This window comes from Eucalyptus grandis, chromosome 5 (genome assembly GCF_016545825.1).
Source record: "Eucalyptus grandis isolate ANBG69807.140 chromosome 5, ASM1654582v1, whole genome shotgun sequence".
NCBI classification, from domain to species: domain Eukaryota; kingdom Viridiplantae; phylum Streptophyta; class Magnoliopsida; order Myrtales; family Myrtaceae; genus Eucalyptus; species Eucalyptus grandis.
In genome coordinates, this window is record NC_052616.1 from 57,981,222 (window position 1) to 58,000,293 (window position 19,072).

Below are 19,072 nucleotides of genomic sequence, written 5' to 3' on the forward strand. Positions count from 1 at the left end.
GTTGATCTCATCATGGATTAGTGGGGCTGTCATGAGAATATTCTAAGCCTAATCATTGGTTTAGAAACATCCTTTGAAGTATGGCAGTCTCTTCTAAAACGATTTACACAAAAATCAATAGCAAAGGAGTTCGAGCTTAGAGGAAAATTACAATCCTGCCAGAAACTTGATCAAAACCTCTCTACTTATCTCAGAGAATACAAAAATATATGTGATCAGTTGAATGCTATTGGTAAACCAGTAGATGAAATAACCAAGATCTTTGGTATACTAGAAGGACTAGGTCCAGAATATGAGCAACTTCGGACCACCATATACTGTTTGAAGCCCCAACCTGACTATGACGAAGTTATAGCTCAACTAGAGAGATTTGAATCTAGAATGAAGACCTACTCAGTCGGTTCAATCCTAGTCTGGCCTATTTTGGCCAAAGAAAGACTCAAATGTATCCTAAAGAAAGTATTGATGAAGAATATCTTTCACAACCTACTGGTTTTCTAGCTCAGAGAGGAAGCTATAGAGGTGGTGGTCGTAGTTTTGGTCGAGGCAGAACTGCTGGTAACAGAGGACGAGCGTTTGGTTATACTGAAAGAAATCAGAATTACAGAGAAGATGCAGCATTACAAAGACCAGGAGATCAATATCTAAGGCAAAAGAATGTCTTTCCTCCAACTACACAGGGATTTCGACCTTATGCCACACAATCTCAAAGGTATCAAAACAACAAATCTTATCCTCCTCTGTTAAACTCAAAGAAAAGTTTGCAAGATGAGAAAGACACAGAGGTTGCTAGACTAGAATGTCAAATATGTAAGCGACCTGGGCATGATGCTCTCCGCTGTTGGTACCGTTTTGACAATTCCTATCAAGTAGAAGAAATTCCAGCAGCTCTGACAGCAATTCATATTGAAGATCTAAAAGGAAGTGAGTGGTACCCTGACACAGGAGCCACTGCTCATATCAGTGCGAATTCTGGTATTCTTCATACTTCTTCTAAATATCAAGGTCTTGATACAGTAATGGTTGGAAATGGATCTTGTTTACCTGTTACACACATTGGTAACACTTACCTAAAAACAGAAGTAAACACATTACCTCTTAATGATGTTCTTATAGTACCAGAAATAAAGAAGAATCTTCTTTCTGTATCTAAGCTTACTGATGACTATCCTTGCACTTTTATCTTTGATAAACTTGGTGTTTATGTAAAGGACAACAATACCAAGGCAACAATTCAGCTCGGAAAGAAGACTAAGGGCCTTTATCAAGTCAATACACAGACTGCAACAGCCTTTTTCACTCAAAGACAGAAGGCAGTCAATGCAGAAGTATGGCATCAAAGATTGGCTCATGCGAATACTCAAATAGTGGATTATCTACATCATCAGAAACTGATTCATGTTACTTCAGTTACTTCAGTTTCTTCAAACATTTGCAGCAGCTGTCAAATAGCAAAAAGTACAGCTCTATCATTTCCTTTGTCAAATTCCATATCAACTTCATCTCTAGAAAAGGTCCACTGTGACATCTGGGGACCATCACCAGTAGACTCCTTGCAAAAGTTTAGATACTATGTGATTTTTGTTGACAATTTCTCACGATTCAGTTGGTTATATCCAATGAAGTTGAAATCTGAATTCCTTGATATCTTTAGTCGATTCCAGACATTAGTCGAAAAACAATACAATCACAAGATTAAGATCTTTCAAAGTGATGGAGGTGGAGAGTTTGTAAGCAGAAAGTTTCAAGATCATCTGCAACGTTGTGGAATAAAACAACAGTTATCTTGTCCTCACACTCCTGAACAGAATGGAGTTTCCGAAAGAAAACATAGACATATTGTTGAATTGGGATTGGCTATGCTGTATCATTCCAAGATCCCACTAAAGTTTTGGGTTGATGCTTTTGTTACAGCAAACTACATCATAAAAGACTTCCAACACCAAAGCTAAACATGGATACACCATATAGAAAGATTCATAATACTCAGCCACGGTATGATCATCTACGGGTATTTGGCTGTGCTTGTTATCCGTGCTTAAGATCTTATTCAAGACACAAGTTCGATCCTAGATCACTTTCTTGTATTTTTCTGGGGATACAAAGTGATATACATAAAGGCTATAGATGCCTTGTACCTACTGATAATCGTATATATATCAGTAGACATGTTACCTTCGATGAAACATCATTTCCTTTCACAAAAACTGTGATCAATGAATATGGTCAATATACTCCTTTGTATAGACAGTGGATTGAAGGAGTCAAATTGCTCGAATCTGCAAAAACAGATACAGCAAAGCAAAGTATCTCCCATCAGTCAGAAGGGAGAAGTCAATATCATCCTACCATGGATAATTATGAAAATCAGCAGATATATCAACAACCTTCATCAGAATCAATACAGTTCCAAGATATTCCTCTGACATCAAGGCAAAATGATGATATCCCAGAAACTCAATCCGGTCAGAGTTCTACATCTTTCGCAGGTAATCTACCTAGCACTATTAACTCTGACACAGAACCACATATTCATGATCTGTCTTCTTCTCAGAGAAATGTTAGTAGTCATTCTATGCAGACCCGACTCAGATCAGGTATTATCAAGCCAAATCCAAGATATGCTTGCTTGGCTGAGTATCATGTTCCTATGGAACCAAGATCCATTAAGTCTTCATTAGCTGATACAGGATGGTACAATGCTATGCAAGAAGAGATGAATGCCCTCCATAATAATCATACCTGGACATTAGTCCCAAGAACAGACCAGATGAATGTTGTAGGCTGTAAGTGGGTATTTAAGACTAAACTCACATCAGATGGTAGTCTAGAAAGACTCAAGGCTCGTCTGGTAGCCAAAGGATTCCATCGGGAAGCGGGGATTTTCTTGAAACATTCAGTCCAGTTGTTAAACATGCCACAATACGTATAGTACTTTCTATAGCTCTCACAAGACAATGGACAATACACCAACTTGATGTGAAGAATGCATTTCTTCATGGAGATTTAAATGAAATTGTTTACATGGAACAGCCACCTGGCTTCATTGATTCTCAAAAATCAAGCCATGTCTGTCTTCTTCACAAGTCATTATATGGACTTCGACAAGCACCAAGAGCCTGGTTTGACAAATTCAGCAACTTTCTTCTTGAAATTGGCTTTGTCTGCAGTACAGCTGATCCATCTTTGTTTGTCCTTCATACTGAATCAGATACAGTATTATTACTTCTGTATGTTGATGATATCATTCTTACAGGAAGCTCTACTCAACTCTTAACATCATTAATCCAGAATCTTAGTATTCACTTCCAAATGAAAGATCTCGGCTATATTCATTACTTCCTAGGTATTGAAGTGAAACATACACTACAGACCATGTTCTTATGTCAAACAAAATATGCAGTTGATCTACTCAAAAGAGCACGGATGATAGATTGTAAATCAATTTCTACACCTCTGCCATTGCGGCCAATTGTTATGACAAATGCTGAAGTTCCTCTGATGGATCCTACTGAATACAGAAGCTTGGTGGGTGGTCTTCAATACTTAACCATCACTCGACCAGATCTATCATTTGCAACAAATCTCCTCGTCGGAAGATGCAACATCCCACAATGGCCGATCTTCATCAATTAAAACGAGTATTACGATATGTCAAAGGAACTGTTGATCTTGGCTATTATCTTCATTCTAACAGTTTAACAAATCTCTATGGTTTTTCAGATGCTAATTGGGCAGGTTGTCCTATTACTCGACGATCTACTACAGGAGTTTGCACCTTCTTAGGCTCAAACTTGATTTCCTGGTCAGCCAAGAAACAAACTACTGTTTCAAAGTCCTCCACAGAAGCTGAATATCGAGCATTAGCATCTACAACAGCTGAGTTAACTTGGATTGGTTTTGTTCTACGCGATATTGGAATTCCTCTCACCAAACCTACATCATTATTCTGTGATAATAAATCAGCTATTTCCCTCACAGCCAATCCTGTCCTACATGCGCGAATAAAGCACATCAAAGTTGATTTCCACTTTGTTCGGGAAAAAGTATCATTTGGTTCCATTTCTGTTCAACATGTTCCAAGTCATCTTCAAGTAGCTGACATATTCACTAAGTCTCTTTCTCACTCAGCTCATCTGTCTCTTCGCACCAAATTAGGAATGGGATTCAATCCCCTTCCCAATTTGCGGGGGGATGTTAAGTATAAAGCTCAAATGCGAAGCGAGAAACAGAGGAACAGAGGAGAGACCTCGCAGAAACAGAGGAACAGAGGTTCTCCTCTGAACAAAGAGACCTCCCGAACAAAGATGACTCGATCGCGGATGATCAATGAACGAAGATGATTGAGGGCTTAATGACTTGGATCGCCAGATGATCAATGAACGAAGATGCTTGAGGGCTTAATGACTCGGATTGCCAAAGTCTTAAAGCTTAGTCAAATAGATTCTTTCTGTTAAAAGTAGTTACTATATTCTGTTCTCCTTTTGTAACTAAGTTCAGTTACATATCTGGTATAAGTACTTCGCTTTGCTTTACATAAGAAGTAAGAAAGAAAGATAGAAAGAAAGTAAGAGAGAAGTCACAAGATCGAGAAAAGAGGTATCGAGATCATCAACGAATGCAGAAGGAATCTTGATACGTAAGAGAAGAAAGTTTCGGAGAATGAAGAACAGCTCAAATCCGAAATATGAAGCAAGTACGTTTGATCTTAGAAAATAGAACGACGGAAGTTTATTCACATTCTGTCTTTCAATTGTACTGAGATACAATGATATGATCATCATTCGGAAATACAAATTGTCTTCAGAATTGTGCACTTGATCCTGTTTGAAGTTCTTCATCTTTCACATCACTTGATCTTGTTTGAAGTTCTTCATCTTTCTCAATAACTACCTGCTCTCTCCAATCAATGATGTAGTAAACCACTTATGTTAAACGTTGTGTACACCACCATAATATGCTATAACTGCCCTTAAATATACATGTTGAAAATTAAAATTATATGTGTTAGTCTCTAAGACTCACTTGTGTAACGAAATTTTTACTTTGCAAGTGTGCACAACCAGAATTCAGGCAATAATATGCCCATATATTGCTTTTGATAAGAAAAGGGTTTCTATTTCATGACTACTTTATAGAAAATATTTTACTCCGACGTAATTTGTATAAATCCAATTTGCAAACCCTAATATCTAGAGTAAATTGCCTGCTGAAATACTTGGACGTGTCAAGCAAGGAATGTACAGCAGTCACCAAGCCAATGACGTAACTACGCGTGTCTCTTGGTCAAGAAAATGAAAAGGGAAAATTCAGAGAAGAATCCTAATCAACGTAGGCTCCAAGAAAACGTTGGGCCCCCAAATTTTAATATGATTGAAGGTCGGGGAATGTATGGTGGCGACACATGAAATCCTCCATTTTCTTGGATATTTTTAAGAACCTGAGGAGGAGGAAGAAGACTAAGTAATGACGGTTTCTTGGAAGCTAAGGCCGCTTCTCTTCAAAGCTTTATCGATATGTCTATAAATAGTGAGAGAACCGCGAATTTTCTCAAAACAATTAGCAAAGTCAGCCATTACAGCAGCTTCGGGTGTTATAGAACCAGCCAAAAGTACTGATTTCTCAGCCTCTTCTGCTCTTAGAATAATACTTGCCATTTACAACCTCGTTGATCATGAGTCTCTTCTCAAGCCTCTTCAGTTGCTTCTCCGATCATTCCGATGGTAGAGTGATTAGCTTCGAAGGAGAGGGTCACTTGCACAAGAGCAGTTCATTAAGCAAAGATGGCCATGTCAAAGGCGAGGCTGAGTTGAAGAAGAACAGCTCAAAGAGCAAGTCCAAGCCTCCTCCGATTCCAATGGCTTACTTCCCCATCGGATCTAACCTCTCTCGTCTCTGAGTCCGGCCGAAATCTGAAAAACATTAGCGATCATCTCATTTGTGCAGGAGGGATGATAGAATCCATGTATTAATTCATTCATTTGTTCCTACAAATTTGTTAGGAGTTAAATATAAAAGCAGCGAGAAACGTTTTTCATTTTTCCTTTTGTGAGGTTAATGTATAGTATTGCGCTCAAGTATCACATCATGTTTATGTGAAAGAATAGTCAAAAGTTGCTTTTTCTCTGTGTTCGTTTCGTTAGTGCTCTTCCCTTTCAAGTCTATTCCTACATGCATGAACACCCAATGTGGAGCCTAAACTTTAGGGTTAGTCCCTCCACCCATTTGTCAAAAAACAGAAGAAGGTTAGGCTAAATCTGTCTGAGTCCTTGCTATCTAGGGAAAAAGTAGATTTACCCATTGTTTTGTTCAAGTATTTCTTTATCTAAAAGATTAGTCAAAAGTTGCTTTTTCTATGTTTGTTTCATTAGTCCTCTTCTCTTTAAAGTCTATTCCTAAATGCATGAACAGGCATTGTGGAGCCACCCAATTGGGAAAAAAAACAACAGGAATAGTCTAAATCTGCCTGCTTTCCGGCTATCAAGCGCAAAAGTAGCTCTAGCTTGTGTAGAAAAGATTTTACACTGATAAGGCAAATTGCATGCAGACACGCCTGGAGGCGTGAAGCAAGAAGCAAGCCAACATGTTCCTAGAGGCAGGGTCGTGCCTTGGCCCCCATTAGAAAAGGAAAAGTACATACCAATCTTGAAACAAAAGCACTACGGGTCAAGAACTGACGTGCACCCCACGGGGTAATCAAATATGGCCTCTCACGGATATTATATTATGCAGTGTGCATCACCAAGCCAATGGCGTGATGACGCTTGGTTCTTGTTCGAGAAAATGAAAAGGGCAAGTTCAAATCTTAATAAACGTGGGATCCAAGGAAATGGTGGCCCCCCAGATAATAAAATGATTGACATGTGCAATGTACAGTTAAACATTCTCGAGTCTCGACTCATCAAAAGTGACCCCGGGTCCTTTTATTCGTTTAATGTTGGGCCAAATTGATGAGTAGCTAATTTGAAAAAGTTAAGCACAGATGCCAATTTGGTTTAAATTTTTTAATTTTATTAATTTAATCTTAAATATTTTGACTTTTTAATGTAATTTTGAATTTTGGCCGAAAATTACTGGCGGTCATAATGGAAAAAAAAGGGAAAGAAATAAAAAAAAATTATAAAAATTAAGAAATTTATATAAAGTGATGCAATTGTCCATGTCCGTATTGATCATGTCATGTAAGATGGTTAGTATTCATGTTGGTAATTTCTAGCCAAAATTCTAAATTCATTAATAAATTATCAAAAGATTTTGGACTAAATTGATATATATACAAAAAATTTAGGATATTTTTAGTAATATCACAATTTATAACCCTACTATTTCCAAGGACCGGAGGAGGAGGAAGATTGAGTAATGATAGCCACACATGAAACCCTCCAATTTTTTCGAAGCCAAGTCCACGTCTCTTCAAAGCTTCATCCACATGTCTTTATATAGTGAAAGAATCGTGAAAACATATATAGTTTTTTAAAATTTCAAACATCAAAACTTTCATAAAATGCAAATATTGACACACAAAAACATATATAGTTTTCCTTAATTTTTTTGAAATTTAAATAATATTATTTTGGCTTTTGCTTAAGCTGTAACAAAAAGAAAATCTAAGAATTGGTGGGTCAAAGAGAAACTCAAACGTGCTGCTAAAGCGAAACGGCGCACATGTCCCTCGTGTTTGAGGCCGATGTAGTAATAAAAACAAGAAGGTTATTCGTCGAGAGAAAGTCAAAAGTAACCTCATCTGAACGTGACTCGAAGCAGATAAACACTCGGTCTGTTGGCGGCTGAAGGTTAACTTTCCCAGATGTTTCCTAGGACCTGAGAAAGAAGACTGAGTTACTGAAATCATCCATTTTCTTGGAAGCCAAGGCGGCCAAGTCTCTCCAAAGCTTCATCACTATGTCTATATATAGCTCAAGAAGCAGCTCGGGTTTTGCACCAAACAACTCAGAAAAGAAAGTTCTCAACTTCGATTCCTCCAATTGTTCTTTAAAGAGAATCAGCTGAAGTGTTGCTGGTTCTTAAGAGTTTTCTTGTTCTCATCCTCAATCATGAGTCTCTTCTCGAGCCTCATCAGTTGCTTCTCCGATCATTCTGGTAGTAGAGTGGTTAGCTGCGAAGGGGAGAATCACTCGAACAAGGGCAGTTCGATAAGCAAAGACGGCCATGTCGGAGGTGAAGCCAAACTGAAGAAGAACAGTTCCAAGAGGAAGTCCAAGCCTCCCCCGATTCCGATGGCTTACTTCCCCATAGGATCTAACCTCTCTCGTCTCTGAGTCCTGCCAAAAACTGAAGACCATTAATGATCTCTTGCTTGTGCAGGAGGGTTTCTAGGATCTATGTATTGGTTCATTCATTTGAATATCAAACAGTGAAATGTTTTCTGTTTTTCGTTTTTATGAGGCTGATGTATAGTATTGTGTTGAGGAATCTCATTGCCTGTATGTGAAAGAATAGTCAAAAAGTTGCTTTCTCTATGCTTGTTTCATTAGTTCTCCTCTTTCAAGTCAATACCTCAGTGATTAAGATCAAGACCAGAACATGACTACATGCATCAACACCCGCTGTGGAGCTTAGGCTTTAGGGTCTCTCTCTCCACCCCACCGGAAAAAAGAAAAAGAAGGTTAGCCTAACTCTGTCTGTGTTCTTGCTGTCAAGGGCAAAACTAGACTTTGGAATAAATTCTTTATCATATTCATGTCCGACAGAAAGCATGTTTGCATCAACAACGGCACCCGGTCAACATCCATTGTTAGCTCTACCGATGTAGAGATTGTTAAGCAAGAAAAGAGAAATCAATAAGAAGCAAAACTTGAAACAAAAATGAAAAAAGAGACATCAGGGGAGGCTCAAGAGTGAGCAAGCCAGGGAGGAGGAGAGAAAGAAAGGCGAAATCTGAGGAAGTCCTGAAAGAGAGAAACGCTTGAGAGATCGTGGGTGTACCTCGACCTATCGAGCTCGTCCACCGTCCGACGCGGTCGAGCAGGGTAGGGAGCTCCCATCGACCCGCCCGTTTTTAGTGCCTTGTTTTGCCCTGTTGTAGGCTTTCATCGTTTGTCTAGCACGCATGATTTTTTACTCCGTTCATACGTATGCTGCGGCCGTTGGGTTGTTGCCCATCGATTGTTGTTAAGGGCCTGTTTGGCAACTTGCCCAACAGTGCCAAATTCTGATTTTTGTTAAAGAATCGGTTTGGGACGAGAATCGCGTTTGGTAAATTTTTGTTAGGAACAAATTTGTCCCGAGGAACAATTTTGGACAAGATTTGAGAATCTAAAAAAAATTGATTCTACGTCCGAGAATCAGAAAAAGAATCAACACGGTAAAATCTTGTTCTTCTCTTTCAACATCTCGGTTGCCATTCGCCATCGCCCGCCGCCGCCCGCCGGTACGCCGCCGGTCGCCGGTCCGGCGAGGTCGCGAGGCTCGCCGAGGCCGGGCGAGGTCCGGCGAGCTCGCCGGAGGCAAGCCTAGCCACGGCGAGGCTCGGCCTCGCCAGATCCGGCGAGGCCCGGCCTCGCCGGTGGCCGGCCGGCCTCGCCCAAGACCGGCGAGGCCGACTGGCCACCGGTGGGGGCCGGGCAAGCCTCGCCGGCGGCTGGGCGAGGCTCGGCCTCGCCCGGATCGGGCGAGGTCGAGCCTCGCCGGTGGTGGGCGAGGCTCGGCCTCGACAGATCGGGCGAGGTCGAGCCTCGCCAGCCTACCCCGGCGAGGCTCGCGTCAGCCATCGGCGAGGCTCGCCCGGCCCGCCGGTGGCCAAGCCGGGCTCGCCGAGGCTAGGCGAGGCCAGCCTGGCCACGGCGAGGCTCGACCTCACCCAGATTTGGCGAGGCCAAGCCTCGGCGGGGCTGGGCGAGCCTCGCCAATGCCCGAGGCTCGGCCGACGAAGGCCGACCTCGGCGAGGGCGGCGGCGCTCGGTGAGCGTCGCCGACCCTCGTCTGGCTTGATCGCCGGTCCGGCGACCGGCCAAATGAAGAAGAAGAAGAATAGGAAAAAGGGAAAAAAAAAAAAAAAAAAAAAAAAAGGAAAAAAGAAAAGAAAAAAAAAGTAAAAAAGTAAAGAAATTATTTAAAATTTATTTAAAAATCAAAATAAATTATTTAAAATTTATTTAAAAATCAAAAGAAATTAATTTGGAGCAGAATCAATTAATACGGTACAAAACGCAATTCTATTCAGTAATCAAAAATTTTGAACAGATTACCAAACGCGCTTTTTTACTCGAATCGGTTCAGGGAACGAATAAAAAAGAATCGGTTCGATCGAATCGGCTCCCAGGGAACAGAATCGTTACCAAACGCGCCCTAACTCTCTGGCGCGAGTGGGGACTCGGTCGATTCGTTTTTGCCCCCTTAGCTAACGACAGAATGCTCCTGCCAACCTCGTTTAATCCTGCTCCTTTTCGAACCAACCGCTACATATTTGAAAAAATGCTTCAACTAGATCCACGAACCTTTTCTTGAGTTTGATTTACTTTGGGAAATGTAACTCAATAGAGAGGAGACGTTAAAAAAGGCTTGGAAGAAGAAAAAGCGAAAAGAAAAGAAAAAATAATAAAAGGAGGAGAGAATGAAATGGGTCTTTTCTCTTCTGCCATTCCTGCGCACCTAAAACTGATTTTGAGCATAGGGGAGAGTAGGAAAAGACAGAAAGACCAAGAAAAAGACAAAAGAGATGGAGAGTAGGGAAAGGCCTAAAACTGATTTTGAGCATTTTTTTCTTAAAAATTAACGAAAAATCCTTTAAAATTTCTGAAATGAGGGAACGGCCTAAAATGTTTTTGGTAGTACTTTTTAGTGCATATATATATATGAAACCTCAATGTTTAAACAAGATTAAGTACTGAAAGAAGTAATCAAGTTTATAATCCTAATTTCTTTAGTTGCGTAAAAATAAAATATTTCTCACAATATTTTGCTTGGGCTCCTAATCAATTCACCACAAATCGATTAGTGGCGACTCATATTATGAAATTGACTTGTAGGTTAATAAGTCGCGAATTAGTAGACTTGAGAGAGTCCAGGCTAAGCCTAATAATACTTAGCGAGCTATTAGCACACCCGCGCCTAAGAGGGCACCCAAAAAATGAGGTCGCAACAGTACCCACTCTCTCCAATCAATTGTGCAGTAAACCACTTGTGTTAAATATTTTGTACACCACTATAACATGCTATAACTGCTCTTAAATATATACGTGGAAAATAAAAAATATTATGTGTCAGCCTCTAAGAACTAATTGTGTGAAGAAATTTTTACTTCGCAAGTGTACACAATCAGAATTCAGGCATTGACATGCACATATATTGCTTTTAATTAGATAAGGGTTTCTATTTCAGGACTACTTTTGTAGAAAAATTTTTACGCCAACGACATAATTTATATAAATCCAATGTGCAAACCCTAATCTCTAGAGTAAATTGCCTGCCGACATCCTTGCTGTCGTTAAGCAAGGAACAAGACGACATGTTCCTGGAAGTGAGGTCGTACCTCAACCACGATTAGAAAAGGAAAAGCAGATACCAAGTTAGAAACAAGAACATTACGAGTCAAAGAACTGATATACACCACGCGGTAATTAAAATTGGTCTCTCATGGATGTACATCAACCAGCAAGCCAATGAGGTAACGACGCGTCTCTAGGTCAAGAAAATGAAAAGGGAAAGTTAAGAGAAGAATCTTAATCAACGTAGGCTCCAAGAAAATGTTGGCCCTCCAAATTTCAATATGACTGAAGCTCGGGGAATGTATAGTGGCGACACATGAAATCCTCCACTTTCTTGGATATTTCCAAGAACCTGTGGAGGAGGAAGTAGACCGAGAAATGATGGCGACACATGAAATCTCCTCCATTTTTTTGGATATTTCCAAGAACCTGAGGAGGAAGAAGTCGACCGAGTAATGATGGCGACACATGAAATCTCCCCCATTTTCTGGGAAGCTGACGCCGCTTCTCTTTAAAGCTTTATCGACATGTCTATATATAGTGAGAGAATCGTGAATTTTCTCAAAACAACTCAGCAAAGCCAGCCATTACAACAGCTTCAGGTGCTATCACAGAGAACCAGCCGAAGTACTGATTTCTCGGCCCCTTCTTTTCTCAGAATAATACTTGCCGTTTACGTTCTTGTCGATCATGAGTCTCTTCTTAAGCCTCTTCAGTTGCTTCTCCGATCATTCCGATAGTAGAGTGATTAGCTTTGAAGGAGAGGGTCACTCGCACAAGAGCAGTTCATTAAGCAAAGACGGCCATGTCGAAGGCAAAGCCAAGTTGAAGAAGAACAACCCCAAGAAGAAGTCCAAGCCTCCTCCGATTCCGGTGGCTTACTTCCCCGTTGGATCTAACCTCTCTCGTCTCTGATCCTGCCGAAATCTGAAACAACATTAGCGATCATCTCTTTTGTGCGGGAGGGATGATAGAATCAGCGTATTAATTCATTCATTTGTTCCTAGAAATTTGTCGGGAGCTGAATATAAAGCAGCGACAAACGTTTTTTGTTTTTCCTTTTCATGAGGTTAGTGTATAGTATCGTGCTCAAGTATCACATCATCTTTATGTGAAAGAATAGTCAAAAGTTGCTTTATCTCTATGTTTGATTCTTCAGTGCTCTCTTTCAAGTCGATTTCTCAGTGCTTAAGATCATGACGCAAAACGGCACTACGTGAATGAACACACAATGTGGTGCCTAAACTTTAGGGTTAGTTTCTCCACCCATTTGGAAAAAACAAAAAGAAGGTTAGGCTAAATCTGTCTATGTCCTTGCTATCTAGGGTAAAAGTAGATTTACCCATTATTTTGTTCAAGTATCAGCTAATCTCTATGTGAAAGATTAGTCAAAAGTAGCTTTTTCTATGTTCTTATTAGTCCTCTTCTCTTTGGAGTCTATTCCTAAATGCACGAACACGCATTGTGGAGCCACCCACTTGGGAAAAAAAGGAAAGGGTTAGCCTAAATCTGTCTGTTTTCTTGCTATCAAGCGCAAAAATAGCTCCAGCTTGTGTAGAAAAGACTTTACACTGATGAGGGTACCGGCATGAATGGAATGCGTAAACCCTAACTTCTGGGGTGCATTGCATGCAGACACACTTGGAGGCGTGAAGCAAGAAACGAGGTGACGTGTTCCTACAAGTAGCCTCGTACCTTGACCGCCACTAGAAAAAGAAACGTGTATTTCAATCTTGAAACAAAAGCATTACGGGTCAAAGAGCTTATATACACTAGTGTGCATCACCAAGCCAATGGCGTGACGGAGCGTGATTCTTGGTCAAGAAAATACAAAAAAGGCAAGTTCATAGAAGAGTCTTAACCAACGTAGGCTCCAAGGAAATTGTGGCCCTCCAAATTAAATATGATTGAAATTCGTGGAATGTAGAATCAAACGATCGTGACCCCTTCAAAAGTGACTCCTGGTCCTTTTATTCGTTTAATGCTGGGGCCAAATCGATGAGTAGCTAATTTGAGACAGTGGTGTTCAAATGATGGTCCGGTTCAAAACTTTTCAATTTGGCTAATTTACTCATAAAACTTTCAATAATTTGCCAAAGTAATCTTGAATTTTGACAAGAAATTGCTGATGAATAAAAGAAAGAAAATAAAAGGACAAAAAAATCTATAAAGAAAATTAAGAAATTTATACTAATTATTGCAAAATTGCTTACGTTAGCATTGATCGTGCCATGTAAAACGGCCATCATCCACATTGGTGATTTCTTGCCAAAATTGGCTGAAAAGACTTTATTAGCAAATTGTAAAAAAGCTTTAAGACTAGATTAGCCAAATTTAAAAAATTAGAACTAAATTGATATCCCTACAATAGATTTAAGATTTTTTTTTTTTTTGGGTGATTAGCACAATTTATAACCTAAGTAATTCCAAGAACCTAAGGAGGAGGAAGACTGAGTAAATGATAGCGACACAGGAAACCCACCAATTCCCTGGAAGCCAAGGCCACGTCTCTTCAAAGCTTCATCCACATGTATTTATATAAAGTGAAAGAAAAAATCGTGAATTTTCTCACCACATCTCAGCAAAGTTAGCTAGTACAACGACAGCTTCTGCCAAGTGCTAATTCGTCTCAGCCTCTTCTGCTCGCAGAATAATATTATCTGCTTCCATCCTCATCGATCATGAGTCTCTTCTCGACCCTCTTCAGTTGTTTCTCCGATCGTTCAAATGGCAGAGTGATCAGCTTCGATGGGAAGGATCGAGACGGCCGTGTTGAGGGCAAAGGCGAGTCGAGGAAGAACGACTCCAAGAGCAAGTCGAAGCCTCCTCCGATACTGACGACTTACTTCCCCGCCGGATCTCAACTCTCTCGTCTCTAAGTCACGGAGAATGAAGGACGATCAATCACCTTTTTCCTGTGCACACCCAAGGTACGATCAGTCGATGACTGCGAAGAAAGCATCTACCATGTGGTGCTAATACCGTGCGGCATGCTAGCTCGGCACGACCATCCGATCGAGACTGTATTCGTTTGCTTTGATGCTTAAACATGTGTTATAGAACGATTACCATTTAGGTGGCAGAGGTTGCATTTGTGTTTTTCTATTTCCACTCGGAACTATGCTTGCCCAAATCTCTTATTAAGATGTACGGTGAACCATAGTACTACTGTACGATAAGCTGGATAAAATCGTAATCTGATAATCACGATAACTGTAACATTAGAAGTATCTTATTTGCTTGAATTGATTGTCAATACTTTACCATCATTTACATTTCCTTCACAAATTAGTTTGCAATTCTCAGGCATTTAATCTTTGCCATGTACATTTACCCTTTTTTGGAGACATATACGTATGCACTGTTTGTTAGTACATAGTATGTGAGATTGGTCTCTTGGCAATGGCATGCGAAGAAAGTAGAGTGAACTATGCAAGTAGACGAACGGGCTAACATCTAAGCATCGAATCAAAGCGGTCAACGAATTGGAAATTAGGAAGAACTACCAAGAAGTCCTAAACCCATAATACATACGCCAATTTAGTCGTAAACATTTGACACGCGGACCCCTGAAGTGCCTTAATTTTGGCCAAATGGACACTTAAGTGCCACAACTTACGAAAATTACACTTAAGTGCCAAAATCGGAGTAAAATGGATTACTTGTGTGCCAATCCGGCGAAAATGTCGACGTGGCACTTTTCCGGCGAACGGAGCTCAAAATAACGCCGTTTTCATGCCGACGTGGCCAAAACGGCGTTGTTTTGGCCGACGTGGCAAAAAAAATAAAATAAAATAATTAATTAATTAAATTAAATTTATTTAAAATATTTAAAAATAATAATTTTAAAATTAAATTTAGTTAAAATATTTTAAATTAATAATTTTGAAATTAAATTTAGTTGAAATATTAAAAAATTAATAATTTAAAATTAAAAAAAAAGTTGGGAGGCTTCCTCGGCGCCGCCGCCGCGGGAAGGGCCGGCGACGGCGGGGCGAGGGTCGCCGGGTCGCGGCTCGGCAAGGGGGCTGGCGACCCCCGGCCGAGGGCGGCGAGGGCCGCGGCCTCGCCCAGATCGGGGTGAGGGTCGTAGCCCTCACCGAACGGGCGAGGGCCACGAGCCTCGCCACAGATCTGGGGAGGGTCGCGGCCCTTGCCCAGATCCGGTGAGGGTCGGCCCTCGCCGGCCGGCCAAGGGCCGCCGCCCACGGGGTCGCCCCGGCGGGCGGCGGCCCTTGGCCCGGCCGGGCGAGGGCCGCCGACCTCGCCGGATCCGGGGCAGGCCGCGAGCTCGCCGCCGGTCGGCCGTGGTCACCGACCCCCGGTCGTGGCTTGGCGACCCCGGCCGACGCTCCCCGCCGTCGCCGGCCCTTCTCGCGGCGGCCGAGGGCTAATCCCTCGCCCGCCTCCCCACTTTGTTTTTTAATTATTAATTTTTTAATATTTCAACTAAATTTAATTTTAAAATTATTAATATTAAATATTTTAACTATATTTAATTTTAAAATTATTATTTTTAAATATTTTAACTAAAATTAATTTAATTAATTTAATTAATTTTTTAATTTTTTTTTTTTACCACGTCGGCCTAAAACGACGCCGTTTTGGCCACGTCACGTGCAAAACGGCGTCGTTTGGCGCGCTTCGCCGGAAAAACGCCACGTTGGCATTTTGGCCGGATTTTGCCGAGTGGCACTCAAGTGATCCGTTTTCTTCGAATGTGGCACTTAAGTGTACATTTCGTAAGTTATGGCACTTAAGTGTCCATTTGGCCAAAGTTATGGCACTTGAAGCGTTCTTTTGCGTAAACATTTCATTTTGATTAATTTAATCCTAAACTTTTTAACGATTTATCAATTAAATCCGAAAAATCGCAAATGTGGATGCCAACACTCTTATGTGACATGACCGACTCTCTAGATAATTTTTGTAATTTTTGTAAATTTCGTTCATTTTTTTTCCTTTTTTTTTCTTTCTCTTTTTTCCCCTTCTTTCTCTCTTATTTCCTTCTGACGATTAGTGACCTCAGTGGTGGCCAACAGAGGTAAACGGCCAATAGGCAAGGGCCGCGACACCCTCACTTGACCTGGGTAATAGGCCATGAGCCCTCTCTATGGCCAACAAGGGTTGCGATGCCCTCACCCAATCCTAAAAAGAGTTTCCAACCACAATCAAAAAAGAAAGGAAAAAAAATTCAGAAAAATTATTTAAAAATTACAAAAATTATCCACGTCGGTATTAGCCGTATCACATAGGATGACCGACATCCACGTCAGTGATTTTTAAACAAAATTAGTTCAAAGGACTATATTATTTTCAAAGAGACTTGGACAACTCACTTGTTCCATTAATGGTATTAAATGGTGTTTATCTCAGGGTAACTGAGAAAAAGTCTCGCACGCATATAATAGTGGCTAGGGCACATCACCAGCAAATGGAGAGGCTGCGGCATCGAAGTGCTGTAGCCCTCCATCCACATCTTTTGTCGGTCCAAATTCATGCGATTCAACCTCGCTGAACGCCGACCTTTACCTACCTCTCGACCCCGTGAAAAATCGACTCCTCGTCCTTTTCATGCACGCGACGTCCCTTGCCACCCTAATTAATTAAGTAGCGCCGCCTGGTTTGGAGTCCTATCGGTCACCAGTTCGAATCACCCGGTCGCTTCCCGATCTCCAAGAAAATCCCAATTTTTCGACTGCTACCCTAAGTATGGGATAACTCCAGTTTTATCCAAGCTCGTTCAAAAAGAGCAGTAGCTATAACTCAAATCCAATGTTCCAACAGAGAGTGTGAAACTCCTATGATGACGTACTAGGGGTTGTCGGCACGGTAGCCCCATCCTACCTTTCTTTTGCCAAACAAAAATTTATTAAAAAAAAAATTGGCGTATGTTTTGTAGAACATTCCATACAATTATATAAACTGTTGGCGGCTGATTACTGGCTATCCATGAGACATTTCGAGGAACCGGGGGAGAAAGACTGAGTCATGACGGTGACCCTTGAATCATGAGTCTCTTCTCGAGCCTCATCAGTTGCTTCTCCGATCATTCTGGTAGTAGAGTGGTTAGCTGCGAAGGGGAGAATCACTCGAACAAGGGCAGTTCGATAAGCAAAGACGGCCATGCCGGAGGTGAAGCCAAACTGAAGAAGAACAGTTCCAAGAGGAAGTCCAAGCCTCCCCGATTCCGATGGCTTACTTCCCATTGGATCTAACCTCTCTCGTCTCTGAGTCCTGCCAAAAACTGAAGACCATTAATGATCTCTTGCTTGTGCAGGATGGTTTCTAGGATCTATGTATTGGTTCATTCATTTGAATATCAAACAGTGAAATTTTTTCTGTTTTTCGTTTTTATGAGGCTAATGTATAGTATTGTGTTGAGGAATCTCATTACCTGTATGTGAAAGAAAGTCAAAAAGTTGCTTTTTCTATGCTTGTTTCATTAGTTCTCTTCTCTTTCAAGTCAATACCTCAGTGATTAAAATCAAGACCAGAACATGACTACATGCATCAACACCCACTGTGGAGCTTAGACTTTAGGGTCTCTCTCTCCACCCCACCGGAAAAAAGAAAAAGAAGGTTAGCCTAACTCTGTCTGTGTTCGTGCTGTCAAGGGCAAAACTAGACTTTGGAATAAATTCTTTATCATATTCATGTCTGACAGAAAGCATGTTTGCATCAACAACGGCACCCGGTCAACATCCATTGTTAACTCTACCGATGTAGAGATTGTTAAGCAAGGAAAGAGAAATCAATAAGAAGCAAAACTTGAAACAAAAAAGAAAAAAGAGATTTTGCATAAGAAAACAAAAAGAACAGACCTAAGGTAGAGCTTAAATTAGACTACACTTGACTATTATAAGTGATTGTATAAACCTTGAACCCTCTAGCTCAATTTGAAAACTTGAGTGTGCAGAGCATGATTAAAGGTGGAGGTAATATCACATTGATTTTTCTAAAATATCAATATGACCTTCAAAATTAGGCTTACGAGTTACTTGAATCAATTACTAGAAAACTTGAGCCCAATTCTATCGAGTTTACTCTAGTTACTCATACTTGACTCCACTATTCAGTTTGGACAACTCAAATATGATCATGTAATGGACATGGCATGTGTAGGCAAAAGTGCACATATTTTATAATTGATATTAATCCATTTTCTAATTCAATCCGAAAACACTCCTTTGTAAAGGCACTGATTTATCAAGCAAGGAAGAAGAATCTAGAAATATCAATCAAAATCCAATTAACATCACAAGCTGATTCTTGGAGACACTAGAATCAAGGTATTGACAACTCTTGAAATATAACGATCTCTTCATTTATTATTTTCAATTGTTATATTATTTCTTTACGAAGTGTAACATTTGTATTGCCCATATATAAATCAGGGAGCTCCCATCGACCCGCCTGTTTTAGTGCCCTGTTTTGCCCTGTTGTAGGGTTCATCGTTTGTCTAGCACGCATGATTTTTAACTCCGTTCATACGTATGCTGCGGCCGTTGGGTTGTCCATCGATTGTTGTTAACTCTGGCGCGAGTGGGGACTCGGTCGATTCGTTTTTGCACCCTTAGCTAGTGCGACTTATCCGTTCGACGGAATGCTCCTACCAACCTCGC